Below are 27,452 nucleotides of genomic sequence, written 5' to 3' on the forward strand. Positions count from 1 at the left end.
CCCTGTAATCTGTTTTCAGACTGTTCTTGGGTTAATCTTGCTATTTGGTTTAAATCTTAATACTTTTATGTATATTTTTAAATAAAAGATAAAAAAACATCCTTAAGGTGTTTTTGGGTGCAGTGTAAGAAGATATTCTCAGGTTCCATAATAATGTTCATTTGTATATTTCTGACATTCACTGCTATAAAATAAGGACAACTTTATATTATGAGGATTCCTCTCTCTCTCTCTCTTGCTTATGCAGTTGCTCTAAAAATGTAATCCTTCAACAGTAATATTGCCAAATATTGCAGACTCTCACCCTTTTTAAAGGGCTATCCTTATTTCTCTTTTCCAGTAAATCAATCAACATTCATTTGCCCTCACCTCTTTTTTTGTTTGTTTTCCCCCCTTGAAAGTATGACAGAGGAGATTTAGCCTTCACTATATTGAAATTCATATCAGAAAGGCCTTAGAGACTCCAAATGCTTTTTTCTAACCTATCATTGGCAGTTTTAGCAAAAGGCTTATGACTGTGACAGTGTATGGGGTATATATAAAAAGACAGATGCCAACATTACCTATTGTTGTGTGCATACGTGTTTGTACGCCTAACTATTATCAATCATGTGTTGTAGTGATTTACTTCTGAAAGTGATTCCTATAGAGTAATATGAGAAAGAAGTTGTTGACCAAAGGAGGATCTTTGTTTCTTAATGCTACATTTGTGCTTGGACTCTCCCTGGCAATATATGTTTGGTTATTCAATCAGTATCTCAGATGCTAGAAATAGAAGTGCATGCTTAGAAGCTGAACACTTCATTGGGGAAAACTGTTGCTCTGCAGTTTTGAAAATCTTGTGAATGTAGTTTTCCTCTTATCTTCATCTGTCACTCTTTACATAAACAGCAGAGTGATTCTTCACTATAATTGATTAAAAATGGCAAGTCAAGATATTTTGTTTATGGTTGCCCTATATATGATAAAGAAAAATGCTGGAGGTGGAAGGAGCCCTTTTCTGCACATGTCCATCTAGCAGGGAAATTAATATTTGGAAGCTTACTCATACATAAACCCAGTGAATTTTTTATATCACTAGTGAAGGTTAGGGATGAGATATATTGAAGCAAAAATGTAATCTGAATGGAAATGTCAAAAGCAAACTCCCCATTCTCTGTAAAGCCTTCTTATTGGCAAATTGAGATCCTATTCCATGCAAAAGCTCCCTGTTCTGCAAACCAGATAATGTCAAAAGAACTTTGCAGGCTGGATGGTGGAACCACATTTGACCCACAGGCCAGAAATTCCCCATCCATTGTGCTATTAAATATTATTGCTTAATTAAATGGACTCATTCAACACAAGGGAGTTTCTCTCTGTTTCCTAATACTCAAGATCCAAATTAGAATCTTTGCCTTCAGGTATGCACAATCCTATGCATGTTTTTCAGATTAGATCCTACTGAGCCAAGTAGTGATGGGTCGCATCTCTCTGGGTACTTTGTGGACCAGACAACATGTATCCACAGAGACAGTGACAGTTTTGAAATGTCCTGCATCATCTTATCCAATGTTGTGGAATAAATTTCAGTTGAAGCAGTTTAGGGATATGGACACAGCACTTTCAGTGATTTAACTAAACCCAAATTCTCTTCACATTTGCCCATGTTGACTTATTAAAACAAGCCATGGGGTTTTGTTTAGTGGATGCAGGGGCTGACTAATGAATCGTTCCACAATAGTAAGCCAAAGCTAGTATCAGTTTTGGTTGTTGTGCCAGCTTTGCCCTTCATATAGCTGGAGGATCTAAAGATGGTAGTGCACATGCTAGGCCCCTGCAATGTGCTATACACATTGTGTACCAAGTTCAGAAACTTCAGTTAGTTCATAATATGGCACCCAGACTGGTTACTGACACACCCTTGGAGTGATCATAGTTCACCAATTTTAAAATTACTTCAGTGGCTGCCATTTAGTTTTCAGGTAAGGTACAAATGGTTGACTGTTACCTTTTTTTGGATCCAGATTACCTAATGGATTACTTTCTCCCATATAGTCAGCCCCATGTGCTCAGGCCTTTTGGAGGACATCTACTTCAATCAGCCAAAAGTAGGCTGACAACTGTTACACCAGAGAACATTTTCTAAAGAAAATGTTTCTTTCTTGAGTAAGTGATGCTCAGGAGTGATCATGTCCACTGCCCTGTTCATTTCCCCATATTTCCGACCACCATCTTGAGGGGGAGAGAGGCAGGCCAGCAACAAGAGGCCTCGCCTGAAAGAAAAAGAGCCCTCCTTCTGACCACCATCTTGAGGGGGAGAGAGGCCTATGTGAGAGAGCAGATGAGCTGGACTTTCCCCTTTCCCTACTGTCATTCCCTTCTCCTTTTGACCATCCATTAAGAACCCAAGCCCTTTCTCCATTCCATCTGCCTTTGTCCAGGCCTCGGAGGTAGAGAAGAACTGCTGGACCTGATCCTCTTCACCACCACCTCTCCCTTCTCCTTTTGTGTCGTGTCTTTTTAGATTGTAAGCCTGCAGGCAGGAAACCATCTAACTAAAAGGTTGTGTGTACAGCACTGTGTAAATTTACAGTGCTTTATAAATAAAGGTTAATAATAATAATAATAACAATAACAATAATAATAATATTTTCTGTTGCTTCAACACAAGCAACAAGAGCTATCAGAAATCAATCTGGATCCATAATTCTCCTGGGGTAAACCATCCTAATTAATATGTCACCATGCAGAGGGTCTGAGTCCAACTGTGTCCAAACCTGACCAAGTAGTGATCTGCCCATGACAATGGAAATATAGAAAGCTCTCCCATACCAAGATCACCATTAAGCCACCCAGCACAGAAAGGAAAGAGTTAGCCCAGAAGCATGAGTAGGGATAGATATACTTGGGACAAGCCCATAGTTGTCATGGTGGCCATTATGTCTTGAGCCACTCTCAAAAGAATAGTCTCAGCATTGATATTCAAGTATCTCAGCAAGACAAGCTGAGGGGACCCCAATACCATGCCCAAGGCTATCCTGGCTAACTCAGGAAGGGGAGACTGTTGAGCAGTGAGTAAAACACCAACAGAATCCCTATCCTGTTCTAGGAACACACCTGCATATACTATTCACTCCCTACAGAATAAAACAGATAAGGTTGATGGAATTACAACAGACCACTGAAACTCTGCATTCCCACTCTCTGCACACAGTATCCTGGGAGCAAAAGTGAAAAAGGTTAACACACACACGAGAGAGAGAGAGAGAAAGAGAGAGAGAGATCCACATCCAACCAGGTTTTTGTGATACAAGTCACGTTAGCGTGTTTATCCAGGATCAAGTCCTGAACAGAGGTTGTTGTCCCATTCACTGAGCTGGTGTTCACCTCAGTTTGAGAAGCATCTACTCACAGTTTCATTTGATATCACAACATGGAAAATGGCTAAGATGGTAGACACAATCACTCCTGAGTGTCCTCTCATATGGAGTGGGGCCAAACCTGGGAATTGATGGCGATGAAGTGAGTGAGACAGAGACTAGAGCAATGTTGGCAGAAGACTCAAAGGAAATCTGACCAAACACAAGCTAGAACCTATTTGAAGACCTACTCTATGACAGTGCAGGTAGCAAAGAAATTACTTTTTGCTGCCAGCATTGCATATGCAGAGAGCTATCCAGCAGAGCTGTTCCAAGTGCTTATCTCCGTTATTAAGTTGAAGAGGCAGAGTTGTCATAGAAGACTCCATTATCATTTGGCCAGTATGAGTGCATAGAATACTGTTACCTTCCCACAAAGTGGTACCTATTTATCTACTTGCACTTTTACATGCTTTCAAACTGTTAGGTTGGCAGAAACTGGGACTAGTGATGGGAGTTCACTCTGACACATGGCGCTTGGGTCTCGAACTGCTGACCTGCTGACTTTGCAATAATCAGAATCTTAACCACTAAGCCACCACTTTCCTTGTTCTTTATATTACTATATCAAAAAAGATTTCATATGTATTATTCACCTAGCTTTGGTTTAATGTCTCCCCACACTATCATGACTGTGGCATAAGAATGTTTTGTCACTTTTCCATTATAAAGATATACTGTTATGAAAGTAGTGATGGAGCTATAGAACTAATGATGGAACTATAGAACTAATTTATATTAATATCTGTCTTTTTTTAACAATAAAGAAAGCCTGATGCTTGTTGTTGTTGTATGCTTTCATGTTGGTTTTGACTTATGGCGACCCTAAGGTGGCCCTATCCTGGGGTTATCTTGGCAAGATCTATTCAGAGGAGGTTTGCCATTGTCTTTCCCTGAGGCTGAGAGTGTGTGAATTGTCCAAAGTCACCCAGTGGGTTTTAAGGCCACGCTGGGAATCAAACCCTGGTCTCTATTCATAACCCAACACTTCAACCACTATGCCACACTTAGAGCAAACAAATTCAGGCTTAAGCCAGACAATCCAGAGGTGCTCTTGGGACAATTGAAAAACAGATCTGGGGATAGAGATTCAGTCTGTGTTAGATGGGGTCACACTCCCACTGAAAACAGAGGTTCGTAGTTGGGGGTATTCCTAGATTCAGTTCAAGTTTCAGCAGTGACCAGGTGTGCTTTTGCAAAGTTAAAACTAGTGCACTAACAGTGTCTGTTCCTAGAAAAGTCAGACTGGGCCATGGTGGTACGTGCCTTGAATGATGGCTTGGGAATGTATATTTTTAATGCTGTAAGCCACCGCGATTGTGTTTTGTAGAGGGGCGGGATATAAACTATTATTATTATTATTATTATTATTATTATTATTGCCCTCTTTTAACAATCCATGAAATTCTTCAGATAAATTGCTCAGGCAGGAACTTTCACTTTTGCTTTGAAATGTACCTTTATATGGAATTTTTGTGTATTAGTATATTATTTTAGTATTTTAGCATTTTATAGTGTTGGTTTTTGTCATTTGTTTTTGATTATATATGTCTGATATTCTGTCCTTTGGTGGAAAGGGTGCTATAAATAAATGCTATTGTTATCATCATTTGTGGGTAGCTCCAATAGCAGCTTTCCAGACATGTCAGGTGGTAGCCTTAACACTCACACCAATACATATCACAGATTTTAGAGGAGGAATAGCATCCATTCATCAGGTAGAAAACTAGTGCCTGTCATAAGTAATTGATTGGATGAGAGCAAGCAAATTTAAACTTAATCCAGACAAAACAGAGATACTATTGCTTATCATTGTGCTAGTTGTGTTTTAGTGATATGTTTTAATCTGGTTTTAACTTTTTCTGATGGTTTAATTGTGTTTTAACTTTTGTATCCTGTGGATATTTAACAAACTTCTTTTAGTTGTTGTAAACTGTTTTAAGTCACAGCCTGGGAAAAAAGTGGAATAGAAATGAATATAATAATAAAAAAATAATGATGATAGAAAGGGGGAGTACATTATACTGTCTTTCTGACATAGACACTGGTAAGGGTAAATGATTTGCTTTCTAGCAGATCTCATTAGTAACCTGCCAGAAATGGCAGACTGTAATAGATCCATTACATCAGAAATAACTTCCTTTTTCCCAACGACACTAGGCTTTATTTTCACTTTAAATGGAATAAACAACTTATACACACATATTTATAATCACACACAAAATCTTAAAACTGCCTTCAGATTTTAAAAAAATCACTTATTTTTACTTATCTGTCATGATGAATCAAGCCTCACTTGGTTTTTCTTAAAACAAGATGAGCAAACAAACCTGAATGGAAGCCAACATAACAAACTGCATGCTCATTAATTTTCTTAATTTGCATTCTATGTAAATTATTTACATATTTATAAATATTCCACATTAGTTTTTCTTACTTTCATTTTTAATATAGATGAGCGTGGTTGATTATTTATGCATTTACAAGACTGTCTGGAAGTTTACACAGTTCCCTGGCCTGCCTACCATTTACTGGAGTTGTTTATCAGACGAAAACAAGGTTGCTCACAAAAACGGCTAATAAGCTATACCCAAAAGGTACATTAAAAAAACCAACCGTTCAGGAATGGAGCAACTGCCTCATAATAATACTGTAGTGGGAAGAAGCATAAGACCCAATTAGCAAATAATAAGTCCACAGGAGTTTTGGTAACAATGGAAGTTTTCTAATAGTGATAGGACATTTTGCATTTTCAAATCCAAACTTGTCCATGATTGAAAAGATGTTGGTCTGCAGAAGTCTTAAGAAAAATATCAAAGTACAACATGTTCAAGTCTATCTGGTTGAGGGGCTATAGAAAGCCTCACTACTATGAGAGGATAAATATTCTAGAGATTCCTGGATTTTGGATAAACAATTTGGTAGTTGGCATGGGAACCTTTCCCCCTTTCCTTGGGCCCACCCTCTACAGGGTAGATGACGTGATGTTTTAGCAGTTTTGGAAGAAAGGGTATATAAGGCCTGAGAGAGACTGCCCAAAAAGGGTGGCCTGCCGGTGGCCTACTTTCCTCTGGAGGGAAGCCGCAGCCACCAAACCATGCGGCTTCCCTCCAGAGGAAAAAGAACCCAGGAAAAGCGAGTTCTTTTTCCGCTGCAGGGCGGATGTAATGAGTGTGCCAATGTCGCACTCATTATGTAAGTGATCTGTGGTGACGTGGGGACGCTGTGCATTGCTTACGTAACAATAGCGGCACCCATGTACACAGAGCACTGCCATTGTTATGTTGCCCATATGTTCTAGGGTTAGGGACCGTGCGGTGGCCGCACGGTCTCTAATCCTAAAGTCAGGGCCAATACGCTGCTTGTTGGCGGTATGTACCGCGCCTAAGATAGTGGAGGACAAATGAGTCTTGCCTCACAGACAATCTTGCATCCCTGAGTGGACAATGTGTGTGTGAGTGCTCTGCCATAGTGTGCCAATGGCCAAAAAGCTGGGTGTCTGCTTTCTTTCCTTCTGACAGGTTAAGCTAGAGTGTGTGTGTGTGTGTGTGTGTGTGTGTGTGTGTGTGTGTGTGTGTGCTTTCCTTTCCCATTATTTTATTTGCATTTAGTTGTTTATGTATGCTTTCCTTTCCTTTGTTCTTTAGAACTTGAGACACAATCACTCAGTACCAACCTCCACCAGTTGTGAAAGTCAGAAAAAGCACCCCACACAGGCAATCAAAGGAAGGAGGAGAATGCAAAACTGCAAAGTAAAACTGCTGGAACTGCACACAAAGAATGGGTTTTGCCCAAACTACCCAAACACTTTCACAGAATAATAAAACGAAACAACATAAATAAAATATGAGCAGAACCTCTTTAATGCAATGAGGCTTTCAGAGCTGAACAGACCACCAGATCTGTTCAGCGCCGGATTGGGGCCACGGCAACTACATGCCATGGCCCCGATCTGGCCTTTCTGTGGCACAAAAAGGAGCCTGAAAAAGCAGCTCCTTTTGCACCACGGAAAGGGTGCCATAGCCACCAGTGTCACAGCTTTTTGGTGCTCCTTTGGCACTGTGTCATCTTCAGGTGATGGTTGCCTTTTGCTTGCCTTTTTGTTGTTGATTATTTTAAACTCCTTAGCTGGAGTCTATAATCTCTAGCTGGTTTATTTCATCTGATATTTCAGGACATAAAGTTTGTTAGTTCTACCCAAAGTCAGTTAAATTTTATTGCTTTTAGCCAATGGCCTTTGCATAAAATGACAATACATACCAAATACATACCAAAGATACTACCCAAAGATTCTGAAACTATGTAATTTCCCATTTTAAGTAAACAGACAGAAATATCACTTCAGCAATAGGTCATTAGAGAAACCAAAATGATCCAGGATAAGGTCTTCTAAGTAAGCTCACAGTCAAGTTCTATGTCTAAATTCAAATGTAAGTTCTACTAAGTTCAATGAGGCTTCCTTTTAGTTATATCCACAATTGCAGTCCATCATTTCTATTATTCTACTATATAGTGGGGGATATTTGACCACACATAAATTGTTTGGTAGGTTGTGTAGGAAAGTGGATATACACATGAATTGTACTTTAAAAAAAACACGACCTCTGTATGATGGGGTTAATTCCATGGAACACATCAGTGTTAACCTCATATAATGAAAATTGATATTATATTTAGAACCTTTATATTAAGATGACTTTCTTGGCACTACTCTGGTGACATCTGCTTTTTCCCCCTGCTGCACTTTTGCTATGCAGTAAGTTGAACAACCTGATTTACTGCCATTCTAGATGGAATGGTAAAAACCAAACAAGCTCTATTCCAAGTACAGATCTAACTACAATATGTGCCATGCTTAGAGGGCTGTATTTGGGGCTTCATTATAAAAGAAGCAGGGAATAGGGACTCTGTTTAATTCTCCTTTCTCTTTATCTGAATGCAGAAAATGCTTCTAAGCAGAATGCCACAGAGCATTGGAAGGACTGTCACACTTAGTCTGAAAGGTGGAAAGAGAAATAGACTGATGCCTGGCATTTGAACATTAATGAAGCTAGACAGCTATAATGTCATTCATAACCATCAGCTGCTTGTCTTTCTAAACTAGTGCCATCATCTGAATGCCAGGTAGAACAAGAGTACAGCCATGTGAAACCGTTTTTTTAAGTGATTTCCATATCAGCACATGCTCCCGAATTGCCACAATTCCTTCACAAGCTCAGGTACAAGAGATTTCCACATTGTGGAACAAATTGCCCCCAACTGCCAGAAATAACACAAGAGTTTGGGGAGAAATTTGTCATAAAGCTGTGATCACCATCCTTAATATGCAACACTTTCAACAGGCTACATTTCTCATGTCGACCCTCCACATATAAGAGAAATTACACGACTCAGCAATGTCTTAGCATTGCTCTCTTAATGTCTTTAGGACATTAAGAGAGGTCAAAGGAAACGGAGGTGGGAAAGAAATGGGATTCCGTTCAGAATGAGCAAGTAAAGTGACACCTCTAATTGGTCTAATTGACTGCCGGTGTGAGAATGCCACGGCTATTACCAGATGCAGGAGAAACACTTTGCAATTAGAGTTGCTACAGAAATTGAGCCTAAATGGGTCATTTGACGTAAACCCAGAGCGACTGTGGGCTGAGCAGGAATTTTCAAAAATTCTTTTCAGTTTGCATGTTTCAGTGAACCAATGTGACTTATATTTCCTAAGCACAGGTTGCAACACTAATACACACGTTGCCACACTGTTATACCTTGCTTTGGTAACTTCACTGAATTTTCTTATATAGTTCTCAAATAAATCAAAAACAAATATTGTTGTCTATCCTTTGAGCTGCAGACCCATGCCCCTGCTTAACGTGGCTCCTTCCTTGTGCCATGGATGGAGGGAACAGGGTGGGAAGGAATAGGCGATCATCCCTGCCATAGCTGCTGTTGTCTTATTTTCTCTGGCATCTGCACTACTTCTTTCCTCCAGTGCCTTGACCAATGCTGGGGGAAAGCATTAGGTAACATAACACAAAACCCATTTGTTGATGCTAAAGGCTTCAGTCAAGTCTACCACTTGGCATTAAAGCCAAGCATCACTGGCTTTGGGACTTTGACATCTTCTATTCTCTCTCCCTCAGTTTGATGACCTCTAAAATTTTAGGCAGTGCCTGGCCACCAAGAATTTTAGTTAAGGGCATTTTATAGGGATCTAGCTATGGGTGAGAGTGGAGTTCTCTTATATCTACTGTGTTTGCTTTCCTTTGGCATGTTTGCTATCTCTTTGATTTGAATGTCTAAAGTGTATTTCAGTGCTCAACTGAAGTTCCAAATAACTAATGCTAGAATTCTGGGGATTGGAGAGAAATTTAATAGGGTGACAGAATTCTTATGTAAGGAGTCAATGTCTTCACTTTGCCCTGTTTCCTGGTCAATTGGCTCTCTTGCCATGGAATTTTAACCCTCTTCATTACAAATCACCTTGCATTTTCTTATCACAGCTTTTCTCGTTGGGTCTGATTGGTATCAGATCCATTCTTGTAGAAATGAGTAGACTTATCTCTCCCAAATATTGTGTGTCTCCTTATAGGACCTTGAAGGTTGGATCCAGAGTCAAGAATCCAGCTTGGAGGCTATCATGGCAATCTCCCTCTGAGTGGTATTGTAGGAACCCATCCAGATGTTCACAGTGCAATGGGACTCTTATTCCAAAACTCTTCATAGTCTTTCTAGTTGCTGGGCTGGAACAAGCACTGGTTGATAGGTGGACATATGAATGGACCAGATCCATGCCCACAAGTGACGCCAAGATTCAGACTGAATTCTAACCAGTAAAGTTATGGTCCCCCTCACACACACACTTCAGACTAAGTGTGTGCACCCTTTTCTTCTCCTTTTCTTTTGCCTTCATGCCTACAGCCACTCAGGTGAAATGTTCCTTATTTTTATGTCACACACTTTGTTCATAATGTGTTTGGTTATCAGAGTATAACTATAACCATCTAATTCTTGCAAAAGCTTTACAAAGAAAATGGCATAAGCTTTAAGAAACAGATAACAATACTTGGTAAACAATTCATTGCGAAAATATGAATTTTGCACACTTTCTGTTTACTTAATGTTATTGGGTACATTTTTAAATGCAAGGGTAATTGCTGAGCTAAAATCAGATGAACATATTTTGCTTATTGTAGCACTGCTACTCAAAATAAGGAGCATCCAGTCTATTCAATTTATCTAGGAATTTCTGAGAAAAGAGAAAACCCTGCAAAGTAAGAAAGGCCAATAGAAATACTACTTTACCCTCCACTGTTATGCAAACTCTTGCTGGAAGGACAGTCCAAGCTGTCTCCCTGTTTGTTTGCAAATCTGTTATCCAGTATGAGCTTGAACTTAACTTCACTGTCTACTGTTCTGATTCTTTGTGGCCTGTCTTCGACCCATGCCATTTATGATCTAGCCAAAACACCCCTATGGATTCCAGTCTAGAACAATAACCTGCCAAAATATCCTCTTTTAAGCAGCTATTAAAAGCCTTATTTTAATTTGTATATTAAAAACAAACAATCTCTATTATCTGTATTTTAGTAAATCAACATTAATACCATGTTATCTATGTGTCCCTTTTCATAAAATACACTGTACATAACTTTAAAAAAAACTTGTTATTTAATATCCTTCCCTCAACCCCATTCAGAATCAGATAAATCAGCTCCTTATTTATAATGGGACAAGAGAGTGAAAATTTGCTGAACCACAAGACGTGTAATCCCCTAAAACCCCTTTCTATCCTCATTTTCAGTGTTATCAGTGACATCAGATCCTGCTTACCCTTGAGTTGTAAGGATTATAGTGCCATAAGTAACTTCTCAGTACATGGATGGCACTCCCTATCACAAGAAATGTGGTTTCATGAACTTCACAGATCCCATATGAAAGCATCACAATTTCCAGAAGTTTATTTCATCAGCCATGCTGTCTGTCACCAGATGGAGCTATTTTCCTTGCAGGATTAAAAAAAATGATTATAAATGGACTTTAGCTTGGTTTTGCTTCTCTCTCTCTCTCTCTCTCTCTCTCTCTCTTTCTTTCACACACACACGAGCCAAAATTACTCAAGACACTTTCTACTGCAGTTTCCAAAGACTCCCCCTTTCTTTTTCTTGTCCTCATAGAAAAAGAAGACCATCAATGGCTGTCAGTTGTGCCTCTGATATCAGTTGCTAGGGAACAAAAGCAGGAGGGTTCTATTACACTCATGTTCTGCTTATAGTCTTTCCCTGTTTATCTGATTGGGCACTGTGTAAATAGAATTCTGGATCAGACAGGCCTTTGCCCAATTTTACACAAGTTTGCACATGTGTGTGGGTAGAAGATAAGTGTGTGTGTGTGTGTGTGTGTGTGTGTGTGTGTGTCCATTCATCCACCCTGCACAATTTTGTGACACTGCCAGCCTTCTCTCAATTCTCCAGAAGGACACTGACTCTTTAAACACAAGTAGGGACTGAAACAAATTATTTTTTGACATTGTCTGAAACTTTAGACTCTATCAAGAGGTCTTCCCTCTTTCCCTCTTGATGAGTGAAGTATGCAAGCTGAGAATTCTCCCAGTCTTCCTTTCCTCTTTTTGGATACTCTCTAGAAAGGGAGACAAAAAGCACTGTTGGGTATTGTGCCTTAACTCATACCAAGGGCCCAAACATACAAGCCAAAATAAAGCTGCTTTGGGTCACTTTGGGGGTATGCTGTTTAAATGACACATGCATCTTAAGAAGCCAGAAGTTGCACCAAAGCTGTGCTCCAGTACTTAGGACTGGAGCGTGGCTTTGGCATGGCTTCTGGCCCCTTAGGACATATGCATCATTTACACTCCAAAGTTACCCAAAGCAGCTTTATTTTGGCCTGTCTATTCGGGCCCTAAGAGTTTCAGCCTGAAGAAGTGTCAGTCCTAACAGTTTCTAAAATCCAGTGTTAAAATTCAAGCTTACCCTACTGAGAAGTGATAGTTCTGAGATTTCTGCAACATGAATTTTGGTGAAGCCAATGTATGAATTCCAAATTCTAAGAAAGTGAGTGTTAGAATGTAAAAGAGAGGAGGAAGGCATATTTTACTTTTTTGTTTGTTTCTATGTATGCCCTGCAAATCAGCTCAACTTTCACAATATTTCAGAGAATAAGGAAAAAGTCAGTGTTGTGAGGACACAACATTGCCAAGAAAGGTCCCTCTGACCTGTGTGGGTGCAGAGCGGGTGGCATTTAAGGAAGGTCACTTACTGAATAGGATTTTCCATGGGCCTTGTAAACTGACTCCCGTAAATACATTTGTGAAGCAAATGTGGCAACACCACCTGTTTTATTAATAAAATCTCAATTCCACTTCTCACTAACATGTCAAAACTTAAACTATACATTTTCAAAACTTAAACTATCTTTTCCCCCCCAACTTCTTAACTCTTTATAACCACCAACAAACAAATGGGGCACCATAATTAGATGTGTTTAAATAGATGATCCTAGTCTGCATTGTTTGTTTTACTTTACCTTAAAAGGAAAACATAACTAACGTTTGATAATTAAATTCTATGAGGCATGTCTATCAAGAGCCCTTGACTTGAGTTTTGATTTTGTTATAAGCTCACAGTATATTGAAAATGAATTAAATTTCTTTTCTTCTTTTTTAATTTAAAGACGGGATATATCAGCATAATTTAATTCCTTTTCTTGGCTTTCAGCTCTGAGCCAAGGAAATGAAGATATTTATGATTCAAAGTTTTAGATTCTTATCATATAATCCCTTTTCTTCTTCTTTTATCATCATTCCTGCCAATAGACAATCAAAATTCTGTTTTGTTACAGGAATATAAACATCACTTAGACCTATTTTTAAAAGAAGAACACTTGATGTACTATGAATAGAACTCAACCAAAAGGTTTAACTACAAAAATGAAGTGAAAAGTAGTGTCCAGTCATACATAGCCTTTTATAGCAATGTCTCGATTCTTTTGAAAACAAAACTGGGAAGTTATGCATCACTGTACTTTTTAAAACTGAGTTCGGGTTGCCATTTGTCCCGAAAAACCAGGAAAGTCCAAGTTTTAAAGCTTTTAATAATGTCCTGGCCAGTTGCAGTTGCATGTCCCAGTTTCCACTGATATTGGATGGGGCTGCAGAGTCCAGCCCCATTGTGTACGGCATTGAAGGAGCAATGGCTGCTGCTCCTGGTGGCTTCTCCTTCCCAGGGGGTCCTGGGATTGGAAGCTACCATGATCAGGGGTGTGGCTGCAGGCGACAGGCTTTCTGCTCCTCCCCATTATCCAGCAGGACCTTTTCAGCAGCTTCCGCTGGGCCTGCCACTGTTTCTGCACCTGAATCATGGCTAGTGCAGTGGTGCAGCAGCAGAGAGGCTGGGAGGTTTGCTTAAGCCTTGGGGGGCAGCGGCAGAGGATAGCGAGGCACTGCAAAATGGAGGACAGTCTAGAAAAAATGTGGCTATTCCAAAAATAAAAGTTAAAATCAATAAGGCTGCATCCACACTGTGGAAATAATCCGGTTTGACACCACTTTAATGGCTCCATGCTATGGGATTCTGGGGAATGTAGTTTGTTTTGGCACCAGAGTAGAGCTCTGGCAACTGAGCTGTGGCAATTAAAGTGGTGTCAAACCAGATAATTTCTGCAGTGAAGATGCAGCTTTAGTGTTTGCAGCTTTTATTTTGGAGTGTACTCCATTTCTTTGGGAATGTTCTCCATTTTGTGTTGCCTTGTCCTCCTGCTTTTTAATATAAATAATATTCATATAAATATTTATTTCGTATGTTTTATTTACAGCTATATGATATATACTGAGTTTTATTATGGACTCAACCACATTTATCTGATGAATTTATCTTAGTTAAAATACCTTGTTGACTTGCAATATACTTGTAAAACTCTGAGCAAGAAAAAAGCTTAAAATTGTATTTTATTAGCCACCAATCCTTGACTGAAACTTGTTGTTGTTGTTGTGTGCCTTCAAGTTGTTTCCAACTTACATACACCCTAAAGTGAACCTATTGTGGGTTTTCTTGTCAACATTTGTTTGCCATTGCCTTCCTCTGAGGCTGAGAGAATGTAATTTGCCCAAAGTCACCCAGTGGGTTTCCATGGTCAAGTAGTGATCTGAATCCAGTTCACCAGCATCATAGTCCAACATTCAAATCATGCTGGCTGATGCACATAAACCTAAGACCCATTAAAATAATCCAATATAAAATTAAAAATATATAATATTAAAATGCATACATTTCAAAAGTCTGTCCAGGAAGAATGCCAAAATCTGTTCCATTTTTATCATGATTGAGAAACATGAATTTATACTAATGCTTTTGGCTTTTAGTTGATTGTGTCCTCCATTTTTATCAAATGACCTGCATTATTTCCTGGTTTTGTGGAAGAGAATTATGGCAACTCTAAACAGAGAGCCTGTACAGACTGGCACTTTGTGCTGGCCTGCAGGTGAACTAGGGCTGAACTAGAGCAGAGTATGTACACTAGTTCTGCTGCTCGGGCTCCATCTTGGCACGCACCCATACACAAGGGGCATGCCATTATGATGTCCCTCGGACTCAGCACCCAAACGTTGCTACACACAAGGGGTGTCATCATGGTGCGCGAGTGCACCAATGGTGCCCCTTTGGGGATGCAAAAAGAACCTGCTGGGAAACGGGTTCTTTTTTCTCTTCTGTCCTGCTTACCTCCACTGAAGGCAGCACAGCAGAGGAATATGCCAAGGAGTAGTCCAGAGTCTGGTCCAAGGGTCACACAATACCAGTCAGTCACAGCAAAGGGCAGAGGCAAGGGCATAGTCACAAGGCAAGTCCAGAGGTCAGATAACTTGAATCCAAGAGCAAGAAATACAGGAACAACAAGGCTGCAAAAATGGTTGTTAGCTGCAAAGAATCTGTGCAGATGGGAGTCTTTTAAAAGGCCTCTGCTTCTCTCAGCTGAAACCTATTAGCTGTCCTCTTGGCTTCTAGCCTGGAAGACCTCCTTAAGGACTCCTTGACCTGCCTTCTCTTCACAGGTCCTACCACCTGCAGCCTAGAGTCCATAGAGTCTGTTTCTCCCTCTGCAGCTTCCTGAGCCTGCTCTGGGACTGCAGATCCAGGCAGCCCCAGATCTGCCTCAGTCTCCTCCATGTCTTCAGAGTCTGAGTCTTCTGACTGTGTCACTAAATCAGGCCCAGGGCAGCCCATGACACCTTCCAGAGGCCGCAGTGTCTGATTGCTGCAGCCTCCATCTGGGGCAAAAATGGGCAGCATTGAGTCGCCCATCTGTTGAGCCCCTGAGTTCAGCATGGATGCAGAGTTTATATAGGTGCAGTGATTTCTAGATGAAGTTAACACATAGTTACAAATATTTAAATTCCATTTATTCCAATGAGTTTCAGCAATGGTATATGTATTTTAATGAGGACACAAATTTAATCAGTGTTCCTATCAACCTGTATTAGCTTCCAGAAGAAGGCTATATACTACTAGACAGCTACATTTAGGCAAAAGGTCTAGTTATTATGTTGTGGTAACCATTTACCTCCCTTGGTGATTGTTTTTTCCCCTGAATTAAAAAGCCTCTTCTCTTCCTTCAGCTGTATCTACTCAACTTCTGAGAGAGTAGAAATCAAAATGGAAGAAGACAGGACACACAACTAAATATCTACAGAGACTGAATGAACGCAAAAGCTTTAAAAGAGGAGCTGTGTGGCAGGGGAGTCATATACCCTCCAGCATTTCAAAAATGAAATTCAGGACATAGTTATTAATGAAGAAGTAAGCTGGCTAAATGGTTAAGACACCAATTCTGACAATCATAAGGTCAGAAGGTTGGCATTTTGAGGCCCATGTGCTACATGATGGGGTGAACTCCCATCACTAGTCCCATGTCTGCCAACCTAGCAGTTTGAAAGCATGCAAAAACAGATACAGTGGGCTCTTGTTATATGCTAGGGTTTGGTTCCAAGATCCCCCGTGGATAACAAGATCTGTGGCTGCTCAAGTCCCATTAAATATAATGACATAGCAAAATGCTGTCCCTTATAAAAAATGGAAAATCAAGGTTTGATATTTGAAATTTATACTTTTTTGGAACATTTTCAAACCGTGGATCCATGTATTAAAAATCTGTGCATAAGAAAGGCCAACTGTAGATGAATAGGTACAACTTTGGTGGGAAGGTGACAACATTCTGTGCAGTCATGACCACATGACCATGGAGTCACCTTTGGCAATGCTGGCTCTTTGGCTTAGTAATGGAGATGAGCACCAAACCCTACAGTCAGTTACAACTACATATTCATGTCAAGGGAAAACTTTACCTTTACACATGTTATGAGACTCTGCAACCTTTGTCTGAGTCTAAAGGGATGGACAAGATTCCACCCCATCTCTTCTCTCTCTCCATTATGAAGTTGACCATGTGCACACTACTGTTGCACTTTAAACCCAGTTCCCACCAATGGAAGCAAGCTGGGGGGGTGGGGTGGAGAAATAAATAACTAAATAATAAAATAATAAAACTTTATTCATACCCTGCCTCTCTGTCAGTGACAATCGAGGTACCTTACAGTTAAAACATCCGTACTAAACCCCATGTCCGAATAATTCCCACCCACCCCTAAAACATCAATTAAACAATTAACTATTAAAATCACACATTTAAATATACAAAAAACAAGTGAATGCAGTAACAGCTTATTCAATGAGGGGGTTATTCAGTTAGTGGCCGGGTTGCTATTCAGGAAAGGCTTGCTGGAAAAGTTCCATCTTGACTACCTTTTTAAAGCTGTCTAAGCTGGTCATATGACGAATCTCCTCTGGCAGTGCTACTGTGGCAGGAGGAAAGAGAAACTGGGACATTTGAAAAGCAGCTGGAAAAGTGGGAGCACAGTGGATTAATTAGGACTGTCCCTGTCAAAGCAGGGCAGTTGGAGGCTACAGAGTGGAGGAAGGCCATGTCTGCACTGGTCAAATATCACAGCTTCCCCTCATGGTGAGTAGTCCAGACAAGGCAGAGTCCAATTCACAGTTCTAGTGCAGACTGCCTGGACAACAGTCAGCAGTTCAGCACCGAACCTGCTGTACATCACCCCACTCTTTATATCCACAGTGGGTGTAAGGGGGGGGGGGGTGACATTTAGTGACTTCTTGTTTTTGAAAAATACCAAAAATGTTACTTTGTTTAAAAATGTTACTTTGTTTGTTTGTTTGCAAGGCACAATGTGTTTTTAACATACAAAGTATCTTTTTGGGGGGAATCACAAAAGACGGCCGCCCGACTGAGCGGGCAGGCCGTGTTGCCGCCGGAGCGGCAACGCAGGCTCGGTAGAGTGCCCCAGCATGCTTTGCTGGGGCGTGCTTGCTGGTGATTGGTTGCTGGGGAGGGAAAGGGAGGTACTTCCGCCTCTGAAAGGCCGCTCTAGGGGGCGGATAGTCCCTCTCTATGGTTGCCTCGGTCCTCCAGGGCGACTGATTGGTTCGGCTGCTCTGGGGGCGGGGCGACTCCCTTCCCAGCAACCCCCTGGGCATGGCCTATTTAGGCCCAGTTGCCCAGTGCACGGTGCCATTTGCTGCTTGGCTCTCCCACCCGCCCTCTGCCAGGGTGTTGGTGTTTGTCACAACTTTGGGGCGGCAGCAGAGGGTCTGGATCTGGTGGTCATGGTCTATATGGTTCCATAGCACTGTATTGGGAGTCCCTATGGGACACAGGAGTGATGAGGACATGCGTTGTGGCCATTGCGGGGGCCATAACATGACACCGCTTCCCGGTGACTAGGGGATTTAATTTGAATGCAATCACTAGGTTGCATGGATATGAGAGGGCGTTCCATCAGCCCCTAGCTCATCCCGATATCTTGTTGATATATGACTGGCCAGTATCTTACAACAGCGGGTTGTACAATGATCCAGACCTCATGCTTTTGGCCAACCCTACCTTTTGGCTGCTGGTTTTGCGTGAATAAAGTTGTGGCCTTTCCTCCACATATGGCTCATGTCTTATTGTGGCACCGCCCTCCCAGGCAATAAGATCCCTCAATTTTTTTTAATTAAAATTCTTGTGACAGTTGACCATTTTCCCCCACAGTGTGAGGCTCATTGTGTCTGGCACATTGCACTGAGGCTAAAAAAAATGCAAGATTTTTTCAAAGTCTTCACATCCCTAATCTGAAGTAAGCTATTTTTTTAAATACCCATCTCTAAAAATGTATACAGAACATTATACAGGTTGGTTATCCCTTATCCAAAATACAAAATACTCCAAAATTGTCCATGTGGGTGGCTGAAATAATGACACCTTTGCTTTTTGATGGTTCAGTGTACACAAACTTTGTTTCATGCACAAAATTATTAAAATATTATTTATGAAAATACTTTCAGGCTATGGGTATAAGGGGCATGCAAAACATAAACGTATTTCATTGTTAGACTTGGTTCACATCTCCTAGTTATCTCATAATGTATATGGAAATATTCCAACATTTTTTTTAAAAAAAAAAGTCCTAAACACTTTTGGTTCCAGTTATTTTAGACAAGGGAGACTCAACCTGTATCTGTATAACATTATATCACCCTTTAACATTATCCTAGATATATATCAGAAGAAGAAGGAACTCTGCTAAGAGACAATTCTACATTTCAGTGTGATACACAACTTTGACCTTAACACGAATTTTCAAACAGGCCAGAAATCACACAGAATAAATTGTATGCAACATCTTTCCTTGAATTCTGAAACATGGCAAATGCTATGCCCACGTTTTCAATGCGAAGGCCAAATATCAAATCAATACTTGTACCAGCTTTATGGAGACAGTGGATGAGAGATAGAGAGAAAGAAAGATAACTGTAAGTAAGCCCTCTTGAATGCTTTGCTTTTGTTATTTCTCTCTTTCTCGCTCTCCTTATATAGAAATATATTGTAAATCACTAATTCAATAGAAAAAGGAGCCCTGGTGGCGCAGTGGTTAAATGCCTGTACTGCAGCCATTCACTCAAAACCACAAGGTTGAGAGTTCAAGACCAGCAAAAGGGCCCAAGCTCGACTCAGGCTTGCATCCTTCCGAGGTCGCTAAAATGAGTACCCAGACTGTTGGGGGCAAATTAGCTTACTTGCTAATTAGCTTACTTGCTGTTCACCGCTATGATCTCTGGAATAGCGGTATATAAATAAAACAAATTATTATTATTATTATTATTATTATTATTATTATATAATTTAGTCATTTGTATTAATCCATTTTGTTTTATAACTGGGGATTTTTTAAAGCAAACAGACAGAAATGTTACTAACAGAAAAGTCAATCTTTGCTACTGTATTGATTAATGGAAATGTGTCAGCTTGCCCCATACCCCATTTTAGTGAAATATCCTTCTTTCCCAAAAAATTAGTCACATATGCTGCAATATGCTAGGGCAGTAGCAAATGAACTATGCACAGTTTCATTCAAACATCTAAAAACAAATAAAACATATTCCCATACTACCCATGCATTTTATTATTTTCAGTAAGTTCATTTTGAAGACTCAAAACATTATTTTGACGAATGGGCAGGGAATTAAACTATCATTTACTAAACAAAAATGCAAACCCTTTAATAAAAATGCAAATAATCTTTTTAGTTAAATATGTCGACAGCGGTGAAACAGCTCCTTTCAAACATTATTTTCAATTAGTGGAGTCATTACAATTGACGTTAAAATGACAACATAACTCGAAGGTAATACATGAACTAATTTTCTAATAAACTTGGAACATGGATCAGAAAATAGCACTGCACCACAAATATTGAAGACTATTCCCATACTCAAAGTTGCATGTCTCTAACCGTGGGCTGTGTGTGTGTACTGCCAAATAGGAAGACCTTTTAAAACCAAATTCACAGCCAAGACTATTGTTCAACAGCTGCGGAAGAGTCAGGAACATGTCAGAGCTGGGAAGTATTAATCAGTTGTTTTCTTGTCTTTCTTTCTTTTACGCCAATGCTCAGAATATGGATGTGGGATACTGGGAATCATAGACTAAAATAAATAACTGTTCCAGGTTCTAGGAAACTTACAAATCTTCATCCAACACACAGATGAGGAAAATCTAATATATATACTCGACTATAAGTTGACCACATGTTTTAGTCAAGGACAGGTTTGGGGGCCAAAACTATGGATTTTGATATGATCTGTGGATAATTCAAGGATAAAATTTAGGGGTATGTAAGAAAGAATGAGGCAAAGGAAAACAATGGCAAAAAAAACCTTACAAAATTCCAGCAGGAATAACTATTTGTGCTCATGATAAAGGCTGGAAGGATGGGAGAGTAGAGGTGGATCACTGCTTCCAAGGCAAATTGCACTCTTGGCAGGGGATGGTTCCTTTTATAAATCTATATAAGAGTACAGTACTTACATTGACCCATGGATAAGTCTGCTCAGGTCTTTGGGGTCAATATTTCGACTAAAATTTCTACACTTATACATGAATATATACCGTAATGTATTTCATTTTTATAGGGCAATCAATGTCCTTTCTGCACTTCACATTCCTACATCAGGATCCACCATTTAACAATATAAACTTTAATTTGGTTGTTGTGTATTAGACCACATGTAGGCTGCAATAATAAATACAATGTCAACGTAGGTTAACATAGTAAGGTCAACATAGCAATCTATCTTAGAATATAAAAAAGAGTTGTACAAAAGCGTTGTATAAGTGTTGTCACTAGGGTCCAAACCCTAGTGAGTTTTTTCCCACCATTTATTCATCAAATATTTTAATTTGGGATTAGAGATGGATGAATCTACAATTTCTGTTTTTTCTCTATGAAGAATTCAGTTGCAAAATTCACAGAAATGGCAAAGAATAACTAAGGCGCTGTACATACCGCTAACAAGTGGCATACCAGTGCTGATTTTAGGGTTAGTGACCGCACAGCAACCGCATGGTCTCTAAGCCTAATATGCCGCGGCCACATTACAATGGCGGCACTCCGTGTACAAGGGCGCTGCCATTGTGACGTAAGTGATGCATGGTGTCCGCACCTCGCCACACATTGCTTATGTAATGAGTGTGCCATTGGCGTATTCTTTACGTTCGCCCTGCAGCAAAAAAAGAACCCACGTTTCCTGGGTTCTTTTTCGTCCGGAGGGAAGCCGTGTGGTTTGGCGGTTGCAGCTTCCATTCAGAGGAAAGTAGGGTGCCAGCAGGTCACCCTTTTGGGGTGGCCTGTCCCAGGCCTAACAGTTGACACTTGCTTTTATTTGCAAGTACAAAATTAGGTAAGTTCTTATTTAGAAATTGTGATTGATGCCACACTCCAGTCCTATGAAATGTAGCAAAAAGTAGCCAGGATAATCTGGCTCCTGACAGTGTGGCTTGGGTGCTGCGGTGGCTGCCCACTTTGGGAGTGGGCCATGCAGACATTTCAGTCACAGCCTGCTTGTGGTCTGAGCAGCCTCGGTCTGCTCCTTCCCACCCATATGCACCAGATGTGAATGAACTAAAACTCCCATAATCCCAGACTATTAGCTATACTAGGAAAAGCTGCTTGGAAATGCAGTCCAACAGTATCTGGTGAGGCACACAATTCACATGCCTGGTACATATCTTCAAATGTAATATAGAAAGCATGTGTTGACAGACAGCCCTGATAGAGTGGCATCACACCTCCCCTTTCAGTGCTGGATCAGGGCGATGGCAACCACATGCTGTCACCCCAATCCAGCAGTTTGCCAGCTCAAAAAGAGACAGCAAAATGCCACTCCTTTTAGAGCTGGCAAAAAAGTGTCTTTGCCATGGCGGCGGCACTTTTTGGTGCTCTTTTCTGTGTGCAGCCAAAGGAGTGCCATGATGCCACCCACTGTGAAATCAGGCAGGTAGCATGATGCCATGCCAGCATGGGAGGCAGCATTGGGGTGTGTATCATCCAAATGCCATGCCCCCATGCCACTCCCATGCTGGTGCTTGAAGCTGGTCTTTTTTGCCCCTAAGACAGATCTCTGACTTGCAGGAAGAGACATGAGAAATAGCTGCCAATTGCAACATGGCTGTTTTGAAAATCTGGAGATCACAAATTAAATATGAATCTAAAAAGCTGGTATTCTTTTTGCGAGGGGAAAAATACATTTGTTTATACTTTCGCCCTGTTCTATTGAAAAAAATAATGAATGCAAAAACAACATGTCAGAAGTTTGGTGAAGAAGAGCAAGAGAAAGCCTGGAGGTACCTTTCCTCCATGCACACACCCAGCTGGGTGCACAGCTGCTGGGTGGCTGCCATCTGGGTGTGTCTAATTAGAAACTGCTTAGAATAGGCTCTCACAAAGGCTATTAAGAAGAAGCTCAGCAGCAGATGCAGCTCCAGTTCCTCCGGCTGAAGGATAAGGCAGCCAGAACCAGGGGATCATAGAGTAATCAGGATATCATTACCACATCTCCTGATGCTTCCCCCACCACCAACTTTAAATGAATGTTCATTTAAAGGGCCAAACATTGCTTGCATTTGGCTTTTACATTACAGCCAACTGAGATGGAAAGTCATGGAGAACAAGTAGTAGATGAATAGGGCATCATAGCCTACAATACACTCTGCCCCATGCAGATCATGCCATTGCTTAGGCTTGTGTGTCATTCCCCTCCCTGCTTGTCATCTTAAATCTTCCTCTGTAAGGTTGCCATATGTCTCATTTTCTGCTCACATCATCTGAAACCTAGCATGTAATTTATTGTCACAGGCTTCATACCTAATGTGTGCCCCTTAGCAGAACCACATGGATTACTGCAGGGTCCTGCTGGTTACTTTCCACATTAGCATCATAGGCTGAACTCCAAATACTGCTGACCAAAGGGGAAAAAAGAAAGAAAGAAAGAATATAGATAGATAGATAGATAGATAGATAGATAGATAGATAGATAGATTTTCCTGTTGTAAATTCTCAGTTCAACATAATTTCTTTCAGTCCTGTGTGTTTTAAATATTCTAAACTGTGAAGACATAAGTCAATTAGAAATGATGGCACTCTAGTATGTTATACTAGTTTCAGCAGCAAAGCAGGTGTTATTTGCTGAACCCTCAGTCATTCAAATCATTCAGCTCCTGTTTGAACTGGCAAGGCTATTCTGGGGGCAGCCATTCCACCTCCAGATGCCTGTTTGCATGCATGTCCTGCTCTGCCACCTGGTGTAGCTGCTGCTGTGGTCCATCACTAGCTCCAAGGTCAGAACAAGGTGGCCAGCATCAGTCACATGGCCACATCAGGCAACAGAGTGGGACATGCTTTAAACAGCCACTTGGCATCAGAACAGAAACTCCAGATATTCTGGGAAGTTCTGCAACAAAGAGAGAGATTTTTATTTCCTTATTAGAGGTGTATACCTGGGTTTGGTGCAGAATAGGCCAGACATTGTCCAGTCTGTTCATGCAAGACTTGGGGATTGGGCCCTGTGTCATCTGGATTCTCTGCCAAGAGGATGGAGGAAAGCCTGTTTATTTGACCTATGTAGACAGGGCCTTATGCACACCATTCAAATCCCACTTCACAAACAACATTTAGAGGCCATATTTGTTAATTACCATTGTGATAGTGCTGCTGCTTATATTTGCTACTCGGGTTCATGCAAACAGTCCCATCCAGCCCCTCTGTTTAGTGAAGACAAGATTGCTGCTGTTTTGGGTTTTGGAAAAAAAATAGAAGCTTTCAGAAATTTGAATGCTCATGAAAATTCCTAAGCATTTCTGTTTGAAAGGCAATGCCTAGAAATTTCATGACATTTTGCCTGAAGAGAAATTCAAGAGAATGTGATAGTCCTTCCACAAGTAAAACATCTGAATATTTTAAAAGGATGCCAAAAAATAATTTGGATAAAGCTAACATGATTTTTTCAAGACAGTTCCATATTTGGCTGCAGGAAAAGGAAGTTTAGCATAATCAAGCATGAACAGTAAATTAGATATATCTTGTGAATTTGTATATGCCTATACTCAAGATGTGAAACTCAAATGCATATCATTAGATGGAGAAAGCAAAGTTGCTTTCATGCCTCTTTTAGTTAACACTTCACTCAGTTTTGCTTAGGAGTCAGTTAAATAAGGCTAGGGAGAAATCATTCCATTGATACTTTTATATAAACTACAAACTTTACATGTCATGAACTGATAGGTTAACAAAGGGGCTATACAGACAGCCCATAAGGGGCGACTGCATGCTGCCCCTAGAAGTGCTGGATTAGGGATGCGGTGACCACATGCTATGCCCCAACCTAGTGTAACCCCCCCCCCCCCGCTGCAAATAGTGGGTTCTTTTTATGCCCTGGAAAGGGTGTCATAGCCACAGCAGTGCAACTTTTGGACACCCTTTCGGCAGTGCTTCATCTAGATGCAGCGCCAGGGCTGTGCCATGATGTTGCACATCATCTAGAAGGGTGCACAACATCATGGCACAAAGGGGGTGGAGCCATGGCATCCACACGCTGCACTGTGGCTCTGCCTACAGGCCGGTACAAAGCGCTAGTCTGTAGAGCCCAAAGTTAACCTTCCAGATTTATGCTTCTCAGTGCTTTGAGATGTAGGTCTCCCTCCTCCCATCAAAGGAAAGAAAGAATATGTAAATTAAAATAGACATATTAGTAGGGGCAAATCATTAAAATGCACAATTAATATGTAAATATATTGTATACTGGGCAAAATGGAGTGCAAATGTGCATATTAGGACAAATGCACATAAAACATGGATACTTTGTTTTCCACTTTAAAAATGTGAAAACTGTTGCCAAAACTGAACGGGGAAGTGGGGCTAAAGATGGGGGGCAGGATGAAGTGAGAGAAACCGCAATTGTCCAATTCAGCCACCCTTAGGACCAAAAGTGTAGATTTTTCTCCTACCACAGTGCAAAACATAAGGAATTTTGTATACTCAGGATTGACTTTACCACTTAGGTAAAGTGATGTGATCATCTCAAGATGGATAACACGCTGTGGGGAAGCAATGACAACCTTGTGGCTGTTCTTCCTGAAATTCTTGGGTGTCCCCCTTAATTTGAACACAGAATTGCTATACAGTATAAGATGCCTTGCTTCCCCTTCCCGTTGCTTCCCACTTGCTCAGGTGTGAGAAATAACACTGTTACTATGGAATCCTATGAAGATTATCACATGGAGGAGGCAAGTGTCCCTCTCCCTTTGTTAAATTGTGTTAATCACACAATCGGGGGGAAGATTACCACACCCCTGTGCTCTTATCCTGTTCTTCTCCCATTTGTAAACAGTAATGGACTCGTCATTTGGTAGTAACTGGAGTTTCCATTAATACTAAATGACAGATCCATTACTGTTTACAGATGGGAGAAGAATCCTATAAATGTGTGTGGGAGGGGTGATAATCTTCCCCTCAGTCATGCAGTTAACAAGATTTAATGATGGGAGAAGGATGCTTGCCTCTCATGTGATAATCTCCATTGTTTCTGTTGAAGCAAAATACAACTGCCACTCCAGATGGTTTCTATGTGTACAGTCAGAAGAGAGAATCATCTGATCCTTTGTCTCAGGCAGCAACAGATAGCCCAGGTTGTACTCCTCAGTAAGAAACCTTGCTACTTTCTGCTTGCTTTGAGGCTTTTAAGAGAGCCCTGCAAAACACTTTATTTTTCTAAGTGAGAATATTGAATCATGTATTGGCACTAACTTGCTCAGAAATAACTTACCTTAAAAAAAAAGAAGCTTTTAGCCACAAAAGAGAAAGGAAGAAGGAGTAGGGTGGGAGAATGAATAAGAGTTCATGGCCATTTGTAACAAGCATCAACATGCTCATATCTCAGAAACTCTTACAATGAAAGAAGGATGTCAGAATAAATAACACTGAGCACAAGAGCTCTGGGGAGAATAAAGAGAAATGTAATGGCAGGAATGGACACATGAAGTATCATCCACATGGGGAAAGTCCAACCACTTTCAGTTGCAGTTGAAAGCAATCACTCAGAAAAATATGGCAAACATGAAAGGAAATCTGCAGTGATGGAGCAATAACTCTGCTATGTGTCTTATAGCAGCCTCAGAAACAAGGCCACAACAGATACTTGGCTATACATACTTGAATTAGCCTGTTTGTCAAAACTTGCTTACATCAGAGAGTGAACAGCATATACAAAGTTTTAATAGAGATAATATCTACTTCTCTTCTAACTTAGGGCACATCTTGTGCCAAATCACTTGGAGGCAATTCTTATTCATCACAGGTAGCCAAGAAAAAATGTGCTTTACACGTTGAACTTTGCCATAGAATTAAAATATTTGCCAAACTGAGATTTCAGATGTTTTCTTTGTCTCATGGGAGGAATTCCATATTTCCTTTAATTCCTCTACAACAAGAAGTAAGCCTAAAATCCTGTGGCCACCTCTAAGACTGAGAAAGAATATCCACTATATCTTTGCAATTGGGGAAAAATGTTAATAAAACCCCCAATAAGTGTTATAAAAATAAAATGGTGCCAATTCATTAGAAGGTGCTACCAAGATGAAGAGTGCTCAATATGTGGTGTGAACATTTCCTCTGATTGCAACCATTTAAAAACTCACCAGTTTGACTAAGATTTACAGTGTATACCAACCAATCATTGTCCTCTTTGTACAACCTTCATTAGCTTTTCTAGGGCTACTCACATAAATTGGATGAATGAGAAAAAAGCCCCACTCTCTACAAATCATAGGTGAATGTTGGAAAGGCTGACAATATCAGTTTGAAGCAATAAAACAGAATTTAGTTCTTACGTCCTCAGAACAAATTGTTCCATTTCAGTGGTTAGAAGGGTTATTCTTTGCATCAGCAGCCCTCAAAAAGAAAAAGAAAATGTCCAGATTGAAAGCAACTAAAAATTACTTGGAATTTACACATGATTAGGAATCTTGGCATTTGCCTCAACATTTAACTTCAGGGGGAAAATCAGACATAACTGTAACATTGTAGGTATGGAGATTTTTCTCAGATATACAGAGCTGGAGTAGATCAGGGGTTATTCTCTCCTACCTAAGCCCACTATC

General features: G+C 40.4%; 1 protein-coding gene across 2 annotated transcripts in view; it reads right to left on the reverse strand.

Annotated features, from left to right (window-relative positions):
* The window catches only part of CDH12 (cadherin 12), a 330,249-nt gene that overhangs the window by 85,442 nt on the left and 217,355 nt on the right, over positions 1–27,452 (reverse strand). The window lies entirely within an intron of this gene.

This window comes from Sceloporus occidentalis, unplaced genomic scaffold, assembly GCF_023333645.1.
Source record: "Sceloporus occidentalis isolate IW3139 unplaced genomic scaffold, rSceOcc1.0.p SCAF_3, whole genome shotgun sequence".
In the NCBI taxonomy this organism is placed as follows: Eukaryota; Metazoa; Chordata; class Lepidosauria; order Squamata; family Phrynosomatidae; genus Sceloporus; species Sceloporus occidentalis.